The sequence below is a fragment of the Nothoprocta perdicaria genome, unplaced genomic scaffold, assembly GCF_003342845.1.
Source record: "Nothoprocta perdicaria isolate Ctin4 unplaced genomic scaffold, notPer1 scaffold_1, whole genome shotgun sequence".
Classification (NCBI taxonomy): Eukaryota; Metazoa; Chordata; class Aves; order Tinamiformes; family Tinamidae; genus Nothoprocta; species Nothoprocta perdicaria.
In genome coordinates, this window is record NW_020454093.1 from 11,941,457 (window position 1) to 11,962,435 (window position 20,979).

The 20,979-nt window shown below is 36.6% G+C and overlaps 1 long non-coding RNA gene across 1 annotated transcript; it reads right to left on the reverse strand.

Annotated features, from left to right (window-relative positions):
• Positions 1–4,820: 4,820 nt before the first annotated feature.
• On the reverse strand, positions 4,821–20,126 carry LOC112946000. Its single transcript, XR_003249111.1, has 3 exons — positions 19,786–20,126; positions 5,317–5,351; positions 4,821–5,217 (listed from the first exon to the last, which is right to left on the reverse strand). It is a non-coding gene; the product is annotated as an uncharacterized LOC112946000 (long non-coding RNA).
• Positions 20,127–20,979: the final 853 nt, after the last annotated feature.

The window sequence follows — 20,979 nt, forward strand, 5'->3', positions numbered from 1 at the left end:
AGAATGTTGCTCCTGGCCACACAGCTTCAGTGTTAGTATAACTATTAGCAGTACAATGAAAATTTCTAAATATGAAACAGTTATAGTAGTACTGTGCTTACTGGAATGTATCCTTCAACTAGTCCCTTACTTAAAAAGTCACTTACAAGGCTAGAACAATGTTTATGTACCACAGTTTTTCAAATCTATCTTTAAAAAAGTAATTAATTATTCAGGAAAGCATGGATATTACTGTAGTGTTATGAATTGGTCTATTTATGGTACAACCGACTCTTACTTTCAATATGAATTTCATACACATTCAGTTGTTTTACTCTGGACCTGAGAGGTATTATTTTGCATGGGCTAGTACCTACTGAAACCTTAGCATGAGAAGATTTTGGAACAGAGGTTTTCAAGTGGGTTTGCTGAACAAGAAATGCTTCTTGCTCTACAAGAAGTTGTAGAGTTCCCCAGAGGGGATGACATGAGTTAAAGCACATCTACACAAGCAGTTCCAGCTGACCCACACTAAGGCAACTGCTAGAGTACCTAGCAGCCCCTCTTTCCAGCCTGCAATTTGCCACCTTTGCTGCAGGAATACAACCAGTGCTGGACGYGCTCTTGTGGCTCAGCAGACAGGAGCCAGGCCAAGACACAGCAGTCTACAAAGAGAAGGGACCAAGCTGCATTAGGTAGGCTTAAAAGTATSATGGCAATGGCCAGAATGGTGACCCTGAATAGGGGATGTCCAGGGCAAGAAACATGCACTAGGAAAGCAGGGACCTACCTTTGATAGGCTGGATTTTGTTGGAGAAATGTAGTGAGAAAGAAAAAAGAAAGACCTTCAGTTCACATATGCAATCAGCACAAAACAGAAGAGGGGAGAAAAAAAAAAAAAAGAGAGATTTTGAAAAAAGCCTTCTAGTAAGATATAAGATGGAAGGCCATTTGGAGGATAGATATATGTAAAATGTTATTTGTTCAAAACAAATTGCAAAACAATCCTATCATGTGCCACCCATGTGAGGACCAAAAAGAACCATTTTTTTTTCCYTCTCTGAGCTTGTCATCATAGGCCTATATGAACTATATGAACTTAGTGTGCAAAACAGCATTGGTGTTCACTTAAAGAGCTGTAGACTATCAGCCAGGGCTAAACATTCCAGTTCATTATATCACATCTATCTTAGAAGTCCTAATGAATAAATGCCTCTGGATATTCAAGCCAGAAACCTCTAACTGCTCCTACTCCAGCCCCATACTATAGTGCTTCCTTATTGATAGGAAATGATTTGTTAGAACACAAGCTAGCATCCTAGTAGTACAGGCAAAATTTAATCTCCTACTCCATCTGAACAGAAAAAAAAAGTTCTGCTCTAAAGGATAGTATTGTAAAGATCACTAAATATTAAGGCATGAATTTCTGTTTACAATCCTTTTTCTACCATCCTTCCCTTTCATTTTATGAGAATTACCTACAAAAGCTTCTTTGGTGAAACTCTTTTCACAAATAGATTGTGTTAGTCTGCTCCTAAAGTTCTGCCAGATACTATTGTTTGCTCTTTGATTGAGATTATCAGCAATTTTTAGCCAGATCTATCAACTGCAAGCAGATCACTAAAGTTCAGAGCAATTTCTCCTTCACAGACCATCCATCTCCTATTAGTCATAAAAAAGCACTGGGATAGGCCAAGATTCCTTCTTCATTGTTATGGGATGTTTGTTAAATCTCTGCACCAGGTCCTAAAGGATAACAAAGGAATGAACTCTTCGTTTTTATACAACAAGAGTAAGTTGTTTAGTTTCTTAATCACTGGTTTAGGCTCTCTCCAAGAAGGACTAAGTTTGGAATTTTTTGCCTGGAAATTTCTTCTAATCAAGAGCTGTGTATTTTTCTACTTTGTGGATGGAATTCTGGTGTCTGTACTTATAGTGCAGATCTGCCTTATAACCAAAATTTATGTGCTGAGGGCAGAAATATAAAAACATTTTTCAATGACAGCTACCTGAAGAGAACTCTGATAACTATCAGTGCCTTTTTATTAAGGCACAAGAAAGCAGAATTACAAAAATAAACACAGTGAGAGTAACGGATAATAGAGCCCCAGCAAAGAAAGCAAATGTTATTTTTATATTCTAGCATTTATAGTCTTCACCAAGACTTTAAGAGTTTAATTTGCAGCCTTCAAACTCCRCACCAGTCAAGCTCAATTTATTCAAGGGCAAATCCCACAGCAGCTTTTAGCATTGCATAAAAGTAATTTCCCATACAGAAGCTGTGAGTGCCTACRATCAGTTTGGAAATTTAAATACAATCTAGTTCATAAAAGTCCTTTCTTCACCAATTCAAGTCCTCTTTTTTTGGCTTTTCCTCTGTCAAAAGTCACCCAACTGCTTGGTGCAAGGCTGCCATTGCTCACTCATCAAAACAGTATACAAGTACTTTTAAATCTATAAATGTCATCCAGTCCTGCAGATATTCTCTAGACTTTTCTAATGACCAGTTGTATAACTGGAGCTGCCACCTGCGCTCTGCCCAGCAGCACAGGTACATATTGCATCATTGTAAACTTGCATGGTGCATGTTAGGATGTGAACTCCGAATTAAAGAAATTTGCACAGTATTTTCTAGTTCCTACAAAATCTACCTTTTCTATTTAATACAGACAATTGAAGCTGCCTAACTCGTTAAGAACGTTTTCTATTCCTAGAGACTGGGGCTAAATCATTTACTGATGATTCGTAAATTCAAAAAGCAATTCCACAAAATTAATATTCCACAATTCCACAATATTCCACAAGTGAGCATTAATATTAATTTTCATGTGCCACTTACAATTACAACCAGAAAAAATATATTAATAATTTTACTACAAGAAAACCATTGGAAAACTGTTAAATATGTTGAACTGTACGTGCATTAAGAATCACACTCAAATCATGTCCTGGCAGTTTTTGTCATGCTGCTTGAATTATTACAGTGAAAGATGTCTAATCAGTTCATTTAATCATTTACCTTTAGGTTATTCCATGATACACGGTATCATCAATAATAATCTCTGATGGTCCATGTGATGCACTGAATCAAACCTCTCAAGCTTACTGTTTAAGAAATACACTAGCATAATTTAAGAGTAATTAAAATTGCTTCTTGCTTTTTTGATTCCTCTCTCCAAGCTATCATACAGCTCTTCTACTTGCAGCTTTCTCACAGCTCTTGACCTCTTGCCACTAATTTTGAAACACAAGCTACAGTAAACCCAATATCCTTGGTCAGCCTGATTGATKCTTGGTCAGCCTCACTATTCTTTCATATAATCATATATAACCAACCTTCTAACCATATATCACTTAAGAATACAATTTAAAATAATTGCCCTCTAAAGAGCAGCCTTAGTCATGGATTTCATATACCAGTGAATTCACAGCCCATTTTATTTTATGTATTTTTATTTCTACCTCATTTCTACCTTTACTTTAGTTCAAACACTAAGAATCCCTCCTCGTGTTGTCAGCATTTTCCACACATCTTCCCACTGACATTAGAGGACCATTTCATCAAGACTAAGCAGCATTTTACATGTATATTAGATGTAGAATCCACCCCTACTTGGATCACCACATCCTTGTTTCCCGCAAGTTTACTCTTACTCCTCACATGTCCCATAAGAGCAAATGGCTGGCAGTGGGATGGRCATGAGTCAAGACTGAATACCTAAAAGAATTACTATATGTATTGCTACTTCATGAAAAAATATCCCCAGTGTCACAAACTATTAATTGATTAATTTAGATCAGGAAGAGGTAGATAAACCATAAGTACATGAAAACAATCATTGGGTATATCATTTCACACCATCACCTTTGTTGTTTGGATTAGTTGAATCTGAAGGGTTTTTTTTTTTTTTTTTTTTTTTTTTGGCCGATCCTGTTCTAGATTTCTACAAAAATCTCTTTCCAAAACTCCAGAGTATTGTTTTCATATAGATTTTGAAGTTATATGGGTCAAGCACAAGAAGAGTTAGAGTCAGTGAGCGTTTCCCACCAAAGACAGACATTTTGACCACTAGAAATGAAAGTATTTCCAAAGTCCAAGAGATTTACAGAAAGCCAACATTTTCAACATATTTGCAAATGTATTCTATTTTCTAAGAAAAATRTCCTGCATTTGAATTTTCAATTTTCCATTAAAAAATGATCAAAATCACTCAATTCTGTCTGGACACATGGTGGCACACAGTGAATCTATTTCCATAGGCTTTCGACTTACTGTGTTACATTTCTTTGAAGTAGTTAAAGATGTAGACATATAAGAAACAAGATAGAAACATTTCTGCAACAATAAAATCCTCAAAAATTCTCTAAAAGAATCAGAAGGATCATGCTTAGAAAAACTATACCCTCTGTTTAATGTATGAAGTCATTACTTATCCTGAAACAGAAGCAAAGTATTCTCATGTCAGAAAGTTTCATTTCTTCATTATTTGCTATTATTAGTGCTTCAGTGAAGAGAACATAAGGTATCCCCATCATGTTTATCATGTTGTATTAAAGGTGCACCCAGCACCACGTTAATTTAAGTTGTAGTGTGCTTGGTGCTTCATGAACTCCAAGAAAATGCAGTTTCCTTCACAGCCCTAGAGTTTCATAATTTGGATAGGATCCTAAGAATACAATTCCCATTTAATTCAATGGTAAGCACATAACTAAAACCCTGTGCAAGGCATTGAACATTTAGCACAGTATTCACTAAGTAGATCCAGATGATGGGCCAAATCCAGCTCTGATGTAGGTGGGCAAAATGCCATTGAAATCATTTGAGTTGCAACACTAGAGCTGAATTTGACCTTATATTTTTTGAACATGATGCCAAATGACTGCAAAAACAATGTAGTTTTTACTCAAGTGCAAATGAATGCGGTGGTTTCATCCTAGCCCCTGGAGGACATGTATTCAGAGCACAAAAGCATCACACAGTTTGGCACAGCTTGCAACTCCTTTTCCACCAAGATCCAGGACTAGAGTGTTCAGGGCGTTGCAGGTCATGAGCAAAGGAGGCGAAGCAGGATAGCTACATGGACATGGCTGCACAGCRTTGGCCCATTTGCCTCTTGCTAACCTCTTGCCAGCACTCGTTTCCTCATTTTCATCATTCACTTCAATGTTTCAAGAACAAAAACAACTTGAATTACTCTGAAGTCTCAGTAGATGGGCATTGTTCCTCCCCAGGGCCTACTGAAAAGCAACTGTACAACTTTGTAGTTATGCTGATAGAACTAAGAGCTCAATTTGCATTAGTGTGACTATTAACACTTGGCCTGTGTAATATCTTACCTTTAAAGGTGTGAAGGGTCTTTATGAAGGCAAGTCTATAAAAGATAATGATAAATGCAATCAGTATTTTTACTGCATGTCCTTGCTATTCATTCATATTTTCATATTTGGAATTTGGCTTCCTGAATTTCAAAGCATAAGTATATTTTATTGACTTGAAGACTGTATTCACTCTATGCCTCTAGGGACTTGATTCAGGATATAAATCCAAGCCMTTTAAGTGGAGCCATTACAAACATCTGAGATCAGCATAAATAAGCACAAGACAAGTAGCAACTGAAAAAGTCAATGACAAATTGGAGAAGAAAAAAAAGTGGTCTGCATCATCAGATCCAGCAAACAAAATAGTAATGGAATTTCAAGCCCTTCTTAACCATATCTTCAATTTCTACCCTCACTGCATTCTGTAAATGTATCACATAAATTTAGTATGATGGTCCTCCAACTGCTGCTCTTCCTATTTATTTATTCTATCCTCAAATAGAAAAAAAAAAGAAAAGAAAAAATGGGACAAAAATATCATTGCTGAGGGAAAATTTCCTTGAGTGGAATACAGTGTGGAAACTGCTTTCTAAAAAGTTTGATATTCAATAAATAGAATAACATGCAAGTTTCCTGTGCTTGCTATTATGAAATAAGAGCAACTTTTTTCCCACTCTGTTCATCTCACTTGTACTCTTCCAAACTGTACTGTCACCAAAGAAATTTCCCTGAAAGAAATCACAGGGATAGTACCCCTATGCCATAGAATAGCTGAAGAAATAATCTGCAGTAGTATCTGTTCACTCTCACACAGAAAGTGAGAAAGATAATTATAGAGATTTGTTCCTCACAACATTCTTCCTCACTCTTAATCTTTATCACTTTATTTCTTCCTTCCAAGATTTTATCATCTGTCCAAACATTATTTTACAGAAACATTTCTTTTGCAGTCGTGTGGATCCCASACCATGTAAACTTTGAGACCAAATCAATGATATAATCTGAAGAACTGAAATAAGTCCAAAATGAGTGGTACCAATGTGAAGCAAACAAAAGCAGTTTTTCAGTCACAAAGCTAGACTTTTAAGACACAATTATGAAATCACAAATACAACATGGACATTTATTTGGAACTTTCCAAAAACAAAAAGTAAAATTAAAGGCTGATTTTTATGAACACTATCTTGATCATCTTTATTCTTCAGGTCTAGTTAGGGATTTTTTTTTTTTTTTTATTAGAAATACACTGTATTCAATTTAGTCATAGATATTCTAGAAGAGACTATCGCTTTCACAGAATCACAGATCAGAATGAGACATATTTTAAGGAAACTACTCAAGCAACAGTATGTCACATCATCACATGTGTGTAATTCTACTTTGTCTGGTTACAGTGACTTCAGAATTAGATTCTTTACAGGAAGATTCTTTACTCTTGTTGCACAAACATTTTAGACTTATTCTCTGAGGGGAGCAAACTCCTCCTTTGCCATTGCACTCACACCAATACCAGGAAAWGCATATAGAAGATACCATGGAAAACATGCAAAATGTTTATTTCTTTATGAACCACAAAGAGTTTTTTTACAGTAATGCATTTTTTCTTACAGATGCAACATCTGGAAAGCTCTAGTAAACTGGCTTCCAATTCCAGTAAGACCCCTAGGAAAGCGGCTTTCAGTTCCAGGAGAAAATTTTTACTTAGTGGCTAAGAGACTTCCAAGTTCATGATCCAGAACAGGCCAAGAGCACTTAAAAGTCAACAACATCATAAATTAGCTAAGTAAAACTGAAGTATTAAAGTATCTGAGGTTGATTTGGGGGATATCAAGTCAAAACTTAGATCAGACTTTCAAGCCTTATTTAATTTTACTTATACAACATGTGCCTCAAAAAAACAATCTGTCTCAAAATATTACATCCCACAGAAACTGCCATCAGAATGTTGAAAAAGCTTTTGCATTGCAAAGGCCAAACGTTTTTTCCCCTTTGACCATCCTTTTACTAAATCAGACTTCAAATAGAGCGGTTTTCTGTGAGGAATTAAAAAACATTCACAAATTACCCCCATTTTAGATTGACTTTGACATTTCGTAACGATGTTAGAGCTAAGTCTAGCCAATGTGGGTGGAAGACTTCCAGGCTAGGATTCTGCGGTGTACAGCRCTGTTGGATAGGTCACATTCTTTCCTCCAACCAGTGCAAATCGATGTCCTAATATGGTGCTAGGTGGCACTGTGCTCTGGATTATTTCCTCAAATAAAATACAACTTAATCACTAAATACCAGTGCACTGTTTGACAGAAGGGAGACATTAACTCATTCTTAAAAGCTGGTGTGCAAGCTATGTTCTACTCACCTTTTYCTCACAGCCATTTCAACAGGCCCAACTGGTGTGTTTCACTTCATACGTCAAACTCCACAAACTGCTACTACCCAGGTGGACATGCCACTTCACATACATTTAAAAGATGCTTTAGCTTCCTAATTTTGGTCCCATTAAATTTTAAGAAACTTTCAAAAACATTTGGTGGATTATTCATTTCTAAAGCTCTGAGATCATTCAGATGAAAGATTACAGATACGCATGAATTACTATTTATTATGACAGAAATTAAAATCTCTTTGCCCTGTGCTGTAGACAATTCAGGCTCATGCTACCCTATCTCCCTAATCTGCTGATTRCTTTAAGAGTGTATAGATGATCCTTCCTTTGCTCTACCTCTTCGCCCCTTCCTTCTCTATTTCTCTGTGAGTGCCACTACTGCCGACAAGAGTTTGCTCAGACCTGTCTCTTTAGGTAACAGAAAGCTAGAAACTCAAATTCCAGGGCCAGCAGTCACATTAATATCCAACAAGTTCTGTCTGCCTCAATTTCACCTAGAATAGGGCTTCTGACAGTATCCATGCTTATGAAGCATCTTGATAGATGCCACTTTTTGGCACTCCTATTACCATTTACTTCACAGGGAAATTGAACGTGTGTAGATAAACATATTTCCTTTCCAAGGAATATAAAGCAGCAATAGAGGGGAAAAAAAGAGAATTTATCTTATAATGTTCCAAAAAAAATTTTTTTTTTGTGACTTGATACTGCAGTAGTTTAATTTAGTATCACTTTCACATGATGCTTCCTTCTGTAGTCGCTTGTAATTCCCATGTCTCCTGAGAACACCCTTGGAGACACCAGTGTCTTGTATTTAGCTCAACTTCTTACCATACTCCAAGATTTTCAAAAATAGCAAGGCTGAGAAACTCCAATAAAAGATAACTTATTTTACATTTATTTCTTGCCATCCATTCTTACTGGCATTTTGAAAATATTCTGAAAACATTTGGCATTAGGCAAGCAATATGATTGGACTAATTAACAAAGCTGTTCTTAAATYCTGCATATTCTTGAAAAAAATCTCTAATAGCAGACAAACAGTTTTCACAGAGAAGCATATAGAATTGTTTAGATATCAAAGCCACATTCTCCTAAGCATTTCAGGTTCAGCTTATAATAGGATGCTTGTTGAAACTGTATTCCCAGGTCTAGATTATCTTTATAAATAGCATAATACATTACAATAGAAAGGTATCAAATTCATCATGAACACATTTCATGGAAAGGAGCTCCCTCTCTAACAACAGCCAAATGAAACAAAGAAATAGCTCAGAATACTGGAGGCGTTGAGTGTTATTTTGTTCTTTTTCCTCCCTCTCTTTCTAGTTTGGGTATTTTCTTATATCCTGCAGGGAGGGCACTCAGCATTTCCCCTCACTGTTCTCTAATTTGTTCTTCTCATATGCAACATAGCAGGAAGAGTCTAGGTAGCAAAGACAGAGCTCAGCGTGGCTAAGAGAGCACAAAGACTTGGCGGACGTGAGGATGTCACCTCCAGGCACACAGGCTGCTCGAATTTGTCCCCAAAGGGGCAGATTATGGCTGGGAGGAGGGGCAGTCCCCAAAARATAGACTTTAACACTTCAGTCAATTTGTAGACATCAAAAAGCTCCACGGGGTGGTTGTACTAACACTGTCCCATTTGCTGTTGTCCTAGGCTCTGGAGAAAACTTCTGACTAGCGCAGAGTTTACTTAGCTGCAGAAAGTTTGCTGAACTTCAGTTCATTCTGAGGCCTGTTAACAGCAGGAAAAGCCCAGCCTACAGCTACAGAGGATTCACTGCCTGATGACATTAATAAGATCCAGATCCAAGAGGTAGAGACAGCTGTGATCTTCCRTATCCTCTGCCCTGCAGGGTGAGTACGTTAAAGCTTTTCATCCCCTTTATAACATCTCCTCTCCTCACTTAAGTGCCAAGGGTGAGGGAAAAACAACAGGAGAAGCCAAGAGAAATTAGTGTTCTAATTTTGCATTAGTAAGAATTTGTAAATCTACGCTGAGCAGATAAAGCTTAGAGAGACTGCTACAAAGGTACTCCAATCTCAACACTTTTTAAGATACTCTGATTAAAAATACAGAAAAAGAAGCTTCTTACAAAGGGCAAAGCCAGGAGAAGATACACATGTGTAAGGGGATTCTTTGAAAAAGTCAACATTCTCAAAATACAAACCATTGTAAAAAAGCTAAGCATGCAATAAGTTCCAAACTAACAAAAGCTATTTCTAGATCTAGATTGAATACTATATTAAAAATGCATTTCTGATGAACAAAACTACCACCGTGATTTATGAAATGCCTCTGTATTTCTATRTAATGTCAGTTATCATATCTGAAAAATATAACAAAAGTATCCAAGTGAGAAAAAGCAGTATATCTCTCTCCATCTTTCTTCGGCTTTGTCTTTTTAAAAATTCTTCTATTTCTAGCCTGAGCAATTACATTAAGGGCAATAGTTGGCTTAAAGTATCATCTATATGATGATAGTTCTATATGAATCAACTACTTTCCATAAGCTATTCAGGTTAAATAAACTATGTTTGTTATTCAAAAAAACATGGGACCCAATTCTGAATATCCTGAATTAACTTGTGAGTAGCCACTGATCACTAGTATTGTTCACTTGAGCAAAGATTAGCAGAACTGAGTTCTAATCTGTGCACCTGACATCAAACTTTTAAGAAAATTCATACAAACAGATGTATGTCCTGAAATTTAATAGCAAGAAGCCACATCAGAGAAGCCACAAAACTCTTCAGATTTTTTTTTTTTTTTCTTTTTTTTTTGGGGAGGCGGGGGTCAAGATTAAAAGTATGTATTTCCTATGTGATATATTTTGGTTAACTAAATCCAACTTGAACAGGTGAAACAATAAGTAGTAATTTGCTTTTAGTACTCTCAAATTCAGAGGACATTGCTATAGTTAAAGGGAATTTGAAAAGATAATTTGAAAAGATAAAGGAGCAAAAGATAAAATGAACAGTGTTGGTCACTAAAAGATATATATATATTACTACATTAACTCCGTAGCTTCCAACRGAATGCTTCTCTGGTTAATGACAAATCTATGACCAGAACCTTTCCGTCAATTGTGTTATTTTACTACCCTTCTAAGCACATATCTTTTCAATATCATTTTAATAGAACGCACATATTTTTATACATAAAACAAATTCAGAAAGCATATTGGTATAATCTAAATCAGTGCATCATCTGTGATTTGTCTACCTGCTACAATAGCTGCGTTTCCAAAGAGCATATGAGCTACAAGGAATTTTAACTATCATCTCATTTAAAGTAGTTATCCATTTTTTGCCTTGACTTTAATCATGTGAGCACTCTGCCATTAACATATATTGTGTGCCACAAAGTTGGRATCTCATTTAGACATTGCATCATTAATCTCAACATTAGTGAAAAGGGATGTTTTCAGAGAAAAAGCAACAGAATAATTCACAAAGATTTGAATGTTCAAGTGTTGCAGGTGGTTCCAATCAAAAGATTGATATCTGGATATAGCTTTATTGGAAAGCTAAATATTTATAAAATAATCCAGGCTTGTATTTAAAGGTCATCTAATTAAACAAACAAGTAACATTAAATTAGTCGCAAATGTTCCCAACATATTAGTTTGTGCCATTTGCAATTAGACAGTAGAAAGTTGACTCATACTTCTCACATCTCACAAAGTATTACTTTTGATTTTTTAAGCAATAAAAAGTTTAAAACATCAGGCTACTAATATTTAAATGTGATTTGAGAATTGGCATCAAGTGCTATTTGGCATGATCTTGTATTTTTCTTCCCAATGGTAAAAAATATTACTGAATTTCCCATTAACTTTCATAGCAATGTTCTTTGGAGAGAACTGGACAAATTCTACCCAAATTCACACTCTAAGGAACCCCTGTTAAAGCCAGTAGGGATGCAAAATATGGCCCGGCATATATCTGCCAAAAGGTGACGTGCTGGGATGTGTCTGTTTGCCATCAGGATACTGGTGTGGTAAAAAACTAATGTTACAGTTATCCCCAACACCTTTTCAAAGCCACTACTCTTACTTTGAACATTTAGGCAGTGTTTACTTCAGAGAAGCACTAATCTGAATGTATGGAGAGTCAATTTGGTCCCTGCAATTTAGCACCTTTGTAGCACAGCATTTGTAAAGGAACAGATAACTTGGTGGTTTCATATGCAGGATTTAACRAGGCAGATGGGGGTGGATACAGTGGATCTGCAGTATCCACTATTCTTTTCCTAGTGCCGGAAATAGTTGTTTCAGCTTTGTTTAGTACATTCTTGATTTTGCTACAGAGAGGGTAATTATATAAAGTTCTGCACTGAAATGCTTGCATATTTGCCAAATGATATGAATTTAATTAATGAATAAGCACCAACAAAAGAGCTCCTGCAAAACTGCAACAAGGCAAGCTCTTAGCCTGATACCATAACATTTTACAAAGCTTTAATAGCACATATCTGGCATGATTATACACACCAGTCTCAAACGATTTGGAATTACTTGTGCTTGGACAGTTTATACTTAGAACATGTCCACGTTTCCTTTTTTTGATCTAAAATGGCTTTAGTCTGGGGGTCAGTCCTGTGAGCAWAAGATAAACAACAAAATCTGATTTATTCTTCATTCTTCTTATTCACTTTTGGAATCGCTCTACTCCTGAAAAAAAAAAACCAAACAGCAAGGGAAAACTACAAATATCCAAATGCTTTTAGGCAGCGCACACCACATATAATATATGGGTTTCTGCTTCAGTGATAGTCTGTAGAAAAATTCCCATGAGTACCWAAACCACATTGCGTGGTATCCTTTCGACAATATATAAAAATTTCCAGCAAGAATACTCTATATAACCTATTTCAACATCTGAGCCACAATTATTCTAAGGCATCTGATTCTCAGAGCCTTACTGTGTTATTGTAAGGATTCTCTGGTCACTACATCTGCTTCCCTTCACCAGTTCCAGCTAGAAAAATATCCGTCAACTTGCTGCAACTTAAGCTACAGAGTAGGAGAGATTGCCATCAATCCCAATAGTCTACAAAGCTCCTCCTGCTAGTGACATGCAGAAAGACTTGAGGGTTTTCAGTCTGATCCAACCTTAGCAGCTTAAAAGTATTTTTAAGAGGTAAACTTGAATTCCCTTGCAGTTCACTTATTACAGATGTATATCCATGTGACACATTGAAATTTGCCTGCTCATTATGGCCTTTTCTTTCTTTCTTTCAAGGATCTCAGTCCTTCCCTAATTAAAGGAAATTGCAAAACTCCTGCACGTTTTAGTGGAAGAAGCAGCTATTCTCTTCAGATCTTTAGCAGGGACTATACCCTGCTAGGCATGTTATGCAGTAATCATCCCTACCACCCAAAATACGGGAATTAATATGAAAAATGAGATCCATAATACAGAATCCAGAGTASACAAATAGTTATATTTTCTCAGTCTCCTAGCATCTACATATCTTGTTCAGTAATAGCAGGCTAGTTATATTGCATTACATAGACTTCAGGATGTAGGAAAGGTGCAACAGTCAAGAACATTAGCTGAAAAAGTAATAAATCTGCAAGTGAAACAGGGCATCTTAGCTGCTTCAGCAACAAGCCCTAAGCAYGCACTTACTTAGCTGAGTGTTACCTTCAGTCACACTGTGACTAAAGTAGCTAGTAGTGCAGTTGCTTTGCACYTTTATCAAACCATGCTTTTTCTTCATCCTGGCAAAACCAGTCAAATTGTATAGATTCACCTAACAAAAAACTTGAGTCTTAATATACAATAATTTCTAACACTTGCACAATTAGCTCAAGCTCCAACTTGGAGSGGGTGGGTGATGGAGCAGGAGGAGAGAAAAGGCTCTGTTAAATATTGTGTGACTTCCGCAGTTTTATATGTAACATCAGAAAGAGAGAACTTCTGCATGAGGTTGTTCTCATGGTTTTCATTATCACATATAGTTAATCAAAACCACTTCAACCCCAGGCAACCATCACACTGCAAGAAGAATATTAAGAGGGTATAAAAGCATCCTACTCACTTGGAAACTAATTAACTTGGTTAAAAATGAAACAGTTTAAGGAGTACTGTAGTGTCAGGAAGGGCTTGTTGATACCTCAGATTTACTATGTGCGCACACAAATAAAAGCCAACCTTGCTTCTGTTGAATGTAAGGGTAATATTCCCTCCAACTCCGCTGCAGAGCAGATAAGGCCTTTAGCTTTAGACCTAAGCCTCAGAAAAAAAAAAAAGAGCTTTTTACATACTTATATTTTAGAATACATAAATTTGATATAGTCAATGGGTCTTGAATCTCAAAAATCCAGTTTCAGGAAGCCTCATTTTCAGAGGTGTGTAGTAGCGCAAGTTTGAAAAATAATATTTAGGTGCCTGCTGCTGCTTAGGCACTTTCAAAATAATATCCCTGAAAATCCTTATTCAACCACATCCTAAACTTTGCAGATGCCTCTGTTACTGTAAATACCTATTTCCACTTAAGAAAGTAGCTGTTTTTGGCTTCACTAAAGTGTTAGACTGTTCCCCACTTAACTATGCACCAGATGTTCATCTTTAGAAGAAAGGATCTCGGTACCGGCTTTAATTGCATGCATCAACCTAAGTCCCAGTTCCGAGTTTGTCAGCAAGAATCTACAGTTCAGGTAGCTCAAGTCACTTCTCTTAATGGTGTTTAGGGCACAATCCATCCTTTCCCCAAATCTGCTCAGAAGAAAGATGGTATAGATTCCACTCATTCTATTGCCAATAGGACAACTTGGTCAAGCATAAGTGCTTGAAGAAGGCACAGTTGAGTCCATCTCCCAAGCGTGCCTAAGCCCTCCAGCTATTGGTTATGCTGATGACGGCAGATAAGAATCCAGAGAAATCAATGATTTAAAACTCTCTTGATGAAATTCTTCCTCTAAAACAAAGCAAAAACAATCAAAATTCATGAAAACTGAAAAAGATAGCAAGGAGAAGCATAGCTCCACACTGTTCTGCAGTTTCTCTTTTCCAGTAGGAGGAAGAGAACGCATGCTTCCTCTTCCTCCACAAAGCTACCCTGAGGTTTCCAAGCTGAGAAGACCAAATATCTATTTTATTCAGGATTTCAGAGAGAGATAAGTCCTACAAGAGCAAACTAAACCCATCTTTGTTCATTGCCTTTCACCCAGACTAGCTTGGGTGACTGCATTCAGCTGCTCTGGATTCTCTTTTGAGGTTTCTCTCCATATGGAACTGATATTGAATTCCAGGTTGTTTTTCAGGCACCAGTCTGATAAGAAGAATGCAGCTTCCTTAAGAAATGTTCAGCATTTGCCAATTTTAGTTCTGATCTTGCACTGAAAGCCTTCTGGCTAGACCTGATTTCTATATGTAAAGCCAATGAAATTCTCCATGAATACCTTAATATACTATGGGAGCCTCTGGAGAGCAGAGACACTACTTTGAAATTCTCCCTTGCTGATATGGATTAAAATTACAACAGGCAAAATGAATACATATTTTCATAAGAAATCAAATTCTGCCACAGTCATTTTAGACTTGCATCATAATTATTTGAACAGGGATATCTCAAACTTAGCGCAGAGTAAGTCTCAAGTCTATAAAATTCACCTGACTTCCATGGCACACTTGGGTATTTGAATTGTTATTCTGTCACACTGATTAATAATAAATAGAGAACATTAGAGTGGTTTTATTTACTCAGCTTTCTCTCACATGAAACTAACCCACATATACATTATTGATACATAACGCACACCTCTCCGGTACACAGCATCTAAATTATGCAGAATTAGGAACAGCTGACAAACTAATACACACAAATGTTTACCCTAGCASATATCATTGTTATTTTTTGCCAGCATACCTTGTAAAATGCCATTTTGAATAAAACCCATATAGATGGACTTTCCCCACAATATACATTCCACAGCAGTAATTTGCATTCAGACCAATACAATTCACCTTATTCTTGCTCAGATAAAAGGGCTATCGGGACTAACTCAAATATATATATATATATATATAAGCATCATTTAAAAGCAGTAATGTAGTTTAGTTTGGTGGTTTTGATTAGCTTTGTTATAAAAACTGAAAAAAAAACATCTTTCAGAGTAATATTAACTTGCAGGTGGTTCAATACTGTATTACATTACATTGTTCCATCAACAATAAACAATATTGTTCTGCCAATCCTCACTCCTGCCTTGCTTTTACAGAGCAGTGTTTATTTTCACCAAGGAACTAAACACAACATTGTCAAGAAGCATCTCTCAGCAGTCATGAAATATTCAGGACAATATTCACCTGAGAGCATCACCTAGCACAGATTTTTCAAAGCAATAGTCTTGGGTTACCTTTGCATTGGGTTTCCAAAAGGAAGTATGAGCTTTCCTATGCAGATGCACAAGGCCAAATTCACCTCATCAGTCCATTTGATTCATGTCTGGAATGAGTTTGGGCTATTCTCTATTCAACTGTGTTGAATTAGATTTTGCATCTTCAGTTTTATTTAGATGGAAGTAATTACCTGAGAAAAGTCCCACAGAATATCCATTGTGTCATACTGTAATATTGTCACAAAAATATATTTGAGGTACTTTGGCTGCAGGTCTTTATACACTCTATGTTCTGTCTGTCACAGTTGGACAACTTGGGTGAACAATTCATAGGGCCAAAAATGTACATTGTGGGGCTTGGGGCTTTTTTTTTTTTTTTTTTTTTTTTTTTTTTTTGATCACTGGGGCAATGCAAGCAAGAGACGAAAGCTTAAAACTCTAAAAGCAAGCTATTCTTCAGATACTGAAATCTAAAGCCCATTTTATTATGCTGTCAATGAACTGCTGAGATTCTCCTTTGCTTGTTAACATGATAGCAGACAGATGAGAAGAAATAAAAAGTACTGGCCTGTGAAAGGCAAATCAAAAGGGGAGATTGAAGGGATTTCTCGAGTTACTCAGGTGAGTCTTTACGCCCCAGCCGCTGACCCAGCCCGTGGTCAGGACGGTGCAGGTTCCGTTTGGTTGCTCTGGACCCTCAGACACGGGATCCAACTGTCTGCCCAAGAGGCTGAGAATTTGCAGTTTCTTTGTAAGCTTACTGCACAATAAACAAAAGACGGGAATTTGATACTAACTAAACAGAGAATGAATAGTCAATAACATTGTATAAACTTTTCAAGCCACAAATCTTTACACAGCAGGAACGGCTTTCCACATTACTAGAGTCTTTTATGGCAAAGATTTCTGTCCCCTCCATTTTTTTTTTTTAAGTGTAAAATGTATATTTCTAAAATGAAAACCTTATCTGTCGACAGATAACAGCATCAAATCCCTAAAATCTACAGAAGAAAGGTGAACCATACATTAAATGGAAGTTAGAGCAAATGAGGGAAACTGGGAAGTACTGGAAAGTAATATTAAAGGAATATTTAAATATTTTGCTGAACTGGGAAATAAGTGATGTCTTTCAACATGGGTGGCATATTGTTTATGAAACGGAAGATTCCAGTAAAACAATTTATGAAATAATTGAAAAGTGGGAGATTCAAAAAGCGTCAGCATTAACCTTTTGGATAAGAAAAGGTAAAAATACGTAACAAGTTCCATTCTATCGTAGCTCTTCAACTATGAAATAAGGTGGCAAAGAAAGAAGAAACACACAGGGTGTAATGCAAGCACAATACTTGTATAACAACTTCAAGTGCAGTCAACTAGAGTTTATAGGCTTACATCAGAATTCTCTTACAGCAAATGTTATAGTAAGTATCATAGTATATATTCCTCAGAGTGCGCTAGCTGTCAAGTTTAAGTAATATCTTACATGCCCTTTTCGTAACTTGTGGAGTTAGCTTTATGAAATCCAGCTGTTCAAAATAAAGCCTGGACTAGCAGTGCCATCTAGCATCTTTAAAACAACACCGTCAACAACAAAACCCTGTGCACTTATAGAATTGGTAGGTTAGTATTTATGACGACCATCAATCTTTGTAATAGATCTATGCATCAAGTCATAACCCTTAAGTGAGCAACAGGACATGTTTTGATAATCAGTGTATTACCAAATATAACGTTTGTACACGTCACAAACCATCTGGACAATAAAAGTGTCAAACAAAACTTTTTATTCTTTAGAAGAGCTGAACTGCAACTGGAGGAAAAGAGGATTGCATTTCCTCATTCAAAGTTGGGTTGCAAAAAATTAAGAGTGGGACTGTGATAAAGAAACAGCATCWAGAAGCTTTCTACCTTAAGCAATACAGACCATATAGAATGCTTTAGATTAACAGCAAAAATATTTGCTTACGCAATAAAGAGAAACAGCTGCTTTGCATAGCTTAATAAATGAATTTCCCATTTTGCAATGGGATAGACGTGCCTTTTTCACAGATATACTGATATGCAACAATGCATATGAAATATGYTAATTTGCTCCTCCCTATATGGAGTTAAAAGGCTTAAGATTTACAAAAGTATAACAGTGAGCAAAATTTCACCCACTTTTATTGTTTGTTGAGCAGAATGAATTGCTTGGCATTGCATAAGACAAAACATGAAAACAAATACTGCCTCTCAGAGCCTACAGTATAGAAGACAGGCTCTGAAATGACAGGATGTACTGGGAAGCCTTGAAACACAGTCATTAATTATCGTCATTGTTAGAAGCAAGCCTCTAGGAAGAGCTGGAGCACAAACAAGGATGGGGGACACTGCAGCATAAGGAGCTGCAGAGAAAGGAGTGAGATACAGGCACACAAATTTGCCCCATACTTAAGTATCATTACATTACATAAAACATAAATTAGGTGCATTGCAGGCATGGGAATAAGAATCTTTCAGTTAAAAAAACCCTAAAGACTTATACACTGAAGAAATTCATGTATCCCTTGAAAGTTAAAGTGTGTTTAAAAGTCAACGCTATGTTTTTCCCACTTCCTATACATTTTTATGTGAGCATCCCCTAAAGTTACAACTGTCCATTTAACATAAATCTTCTCGTGCTCCAGATTATTTTCCTCCTAAGACAACAGTCCACTTTTTTCAGGGGGGCAGACGACAAAATCTTGGTAGAACAGAAATAGCATGGGAAGATTTAATCAGATAACTCTAGAATGAAATTCAACTCAATGAGAGTGGCTCTGAGCTCAGCCACCCAGCTCAGAAAGTCAATGTGACCAGTTGGTGACACACCACTACTGATCTATTGGGTTTTTTTTTTTGGGGGGGGAGGGCAATGAACATGCACTAAACAGACCAATTAAGAGACAGTTCTGAACCACATTGTGAATATGAACTAGGAAAATAATCAAGATATGCCAAAATAATTGTTCAGCAGACATTCTAAAATGACCTGTAACTATATCACAACAACCTTATTTCATTAGCAGCCTCCATGGAAAAATACCACACATAGATTAGTCCATTTCCTCCCCCCTCCTCCCACCTCAGACAAAAAGCGTTTTTTAACAATAAAAATAAAACTTAATTAGTATCTTCTTACTTCATTTGATATTGTGAGCTTCCACTATGGCATAGCATCCAGATGCATTACAGATGCATTAGATAAAAGAACTAAGTATATGTATCTATGAAATCCTCATTTTCCCTATCAGGATTTGGTCAGTTTGCTGGTAACACCATAGTTAATTTTGTATTTCTCTGAAACCCTTTTTCCTACCTAATATGAAATAATACTCTAAAAATTTAAGTATATATAATACCTGCAGAACTTTCAAAGAGATTTGAAAATTTACATAGAAAACTAGAAAAGCAAAACGTCAGCATCAATCAGCAAAAYGATAAGTATGATGAGAACGTTTCACATTTGCAAAGAAATGCACAGCTGACACAATCACCCTGATTTCAGACCTACCAAAAGGAAAACACAACATGCATTTTGAACAACAACCTGAAAAGAAAACTGGAAAGGGAGACATGGCAGACAGCTTACAGAGTTCCTTTCTGTCTCCAGCTGCTGGTTTCTGGCTAAAAAGGACACACTATGAGCTTGGTACACCAGAAAAACTTTTTGTTTGATTTTTTTTTCAACTTTTCAACTTTCTGTTTAAATGCAAACTCATATCTTACCTTTTTGCTGTGTTCTAATAAAGAAACTTTTATTTTTCCTTCTTATTTTTCTTCTGTTACAGCAAGATGGTGTGGATGGGACCTCACTGGGTGAGTCTCTCGTCATAGAGAGGGGTGGTCAAAGCACCTTAATACCAGTAGTATTAATACCACGAGCTATATGTACAGATCACATCTATTTATTTAGAGACCTCAGCACATCCCTGCAGAGGYTCAGTACTTGGTATGAGTGCTCCCAGTTGCTAAAAAGCTGTCCCTTTAGTGCTTAAAGAGTAGGAATATTTCTGAGGAAACCAGCAGCAGAGGATAGAATTCCCAGGCAAAAGGAAGGGAAGGAAAGAAAGAAAGGAAAAAAAAAAAAAAAAAAAAAAAAAAAAAAAAAAAAAAAAAAAAAAAAAAAAAAAAAAAAAAGGCAGAGCAGACACCCTCACACCACTAACCCATGGGCACAAGGCTGATTAGCTGCTGAAGGCCATGGAAAACCTGGGCACAGGATGTTTTCCTAAAGGGAGGAGAGGCTAGCTTGACCTTTTAATTTATAAAGGGAAACCACACACCCAGGTGTTGCAGCTCTGCTTGCTCGGAGCAATTAGGGCATAATCTAGGTTGTTTATTTTGTTGGGTTCAGAGGTCCATGCTGAAAGATCAAAAAAGACTTATAGTCACTCAGTAAGCTTTATGCATGTGATGTTTTTCAACTGGCTTTTGTGTTGGTGCTGTCTAGTTATTTGTTTATTTGGAGAATAAAAACAGTCTCTTTAAGTAGGAAATCCTACGTGGGCCAGTCTGCTGCAAGCAAACTAACTGTCCCTTCATGCTAAAGTTGTATTTTAAAGAAAAAAGAAACCTCAAAGGAGACGTGTGTCTGCACGTTGAGCAGTAGCCGTTTGGTTTATAGATGAATCATTTGGTTTATAGATGAATCGTTTATAGATGAATCTGTTTTTATTGAATGATTTGTGACTTAGAGTATTTTTTTATATGTCTACTAAATCTAAAGATGTAGACTTGGCATATTTTAAGTCAGGGTTCAGAGCTTAGAACTCTACATGCTTTCTAAAGAAGTATARAATAAAACGTATAAGCCATCAATTAGAGCAGGTGCTTTAAGGGACTCCTCAGGACAAAAGTGATACCAATGTCACAGTCATTTAGGCACACAATGACCTCTGCTACTCTCCTAGGATGAAACAG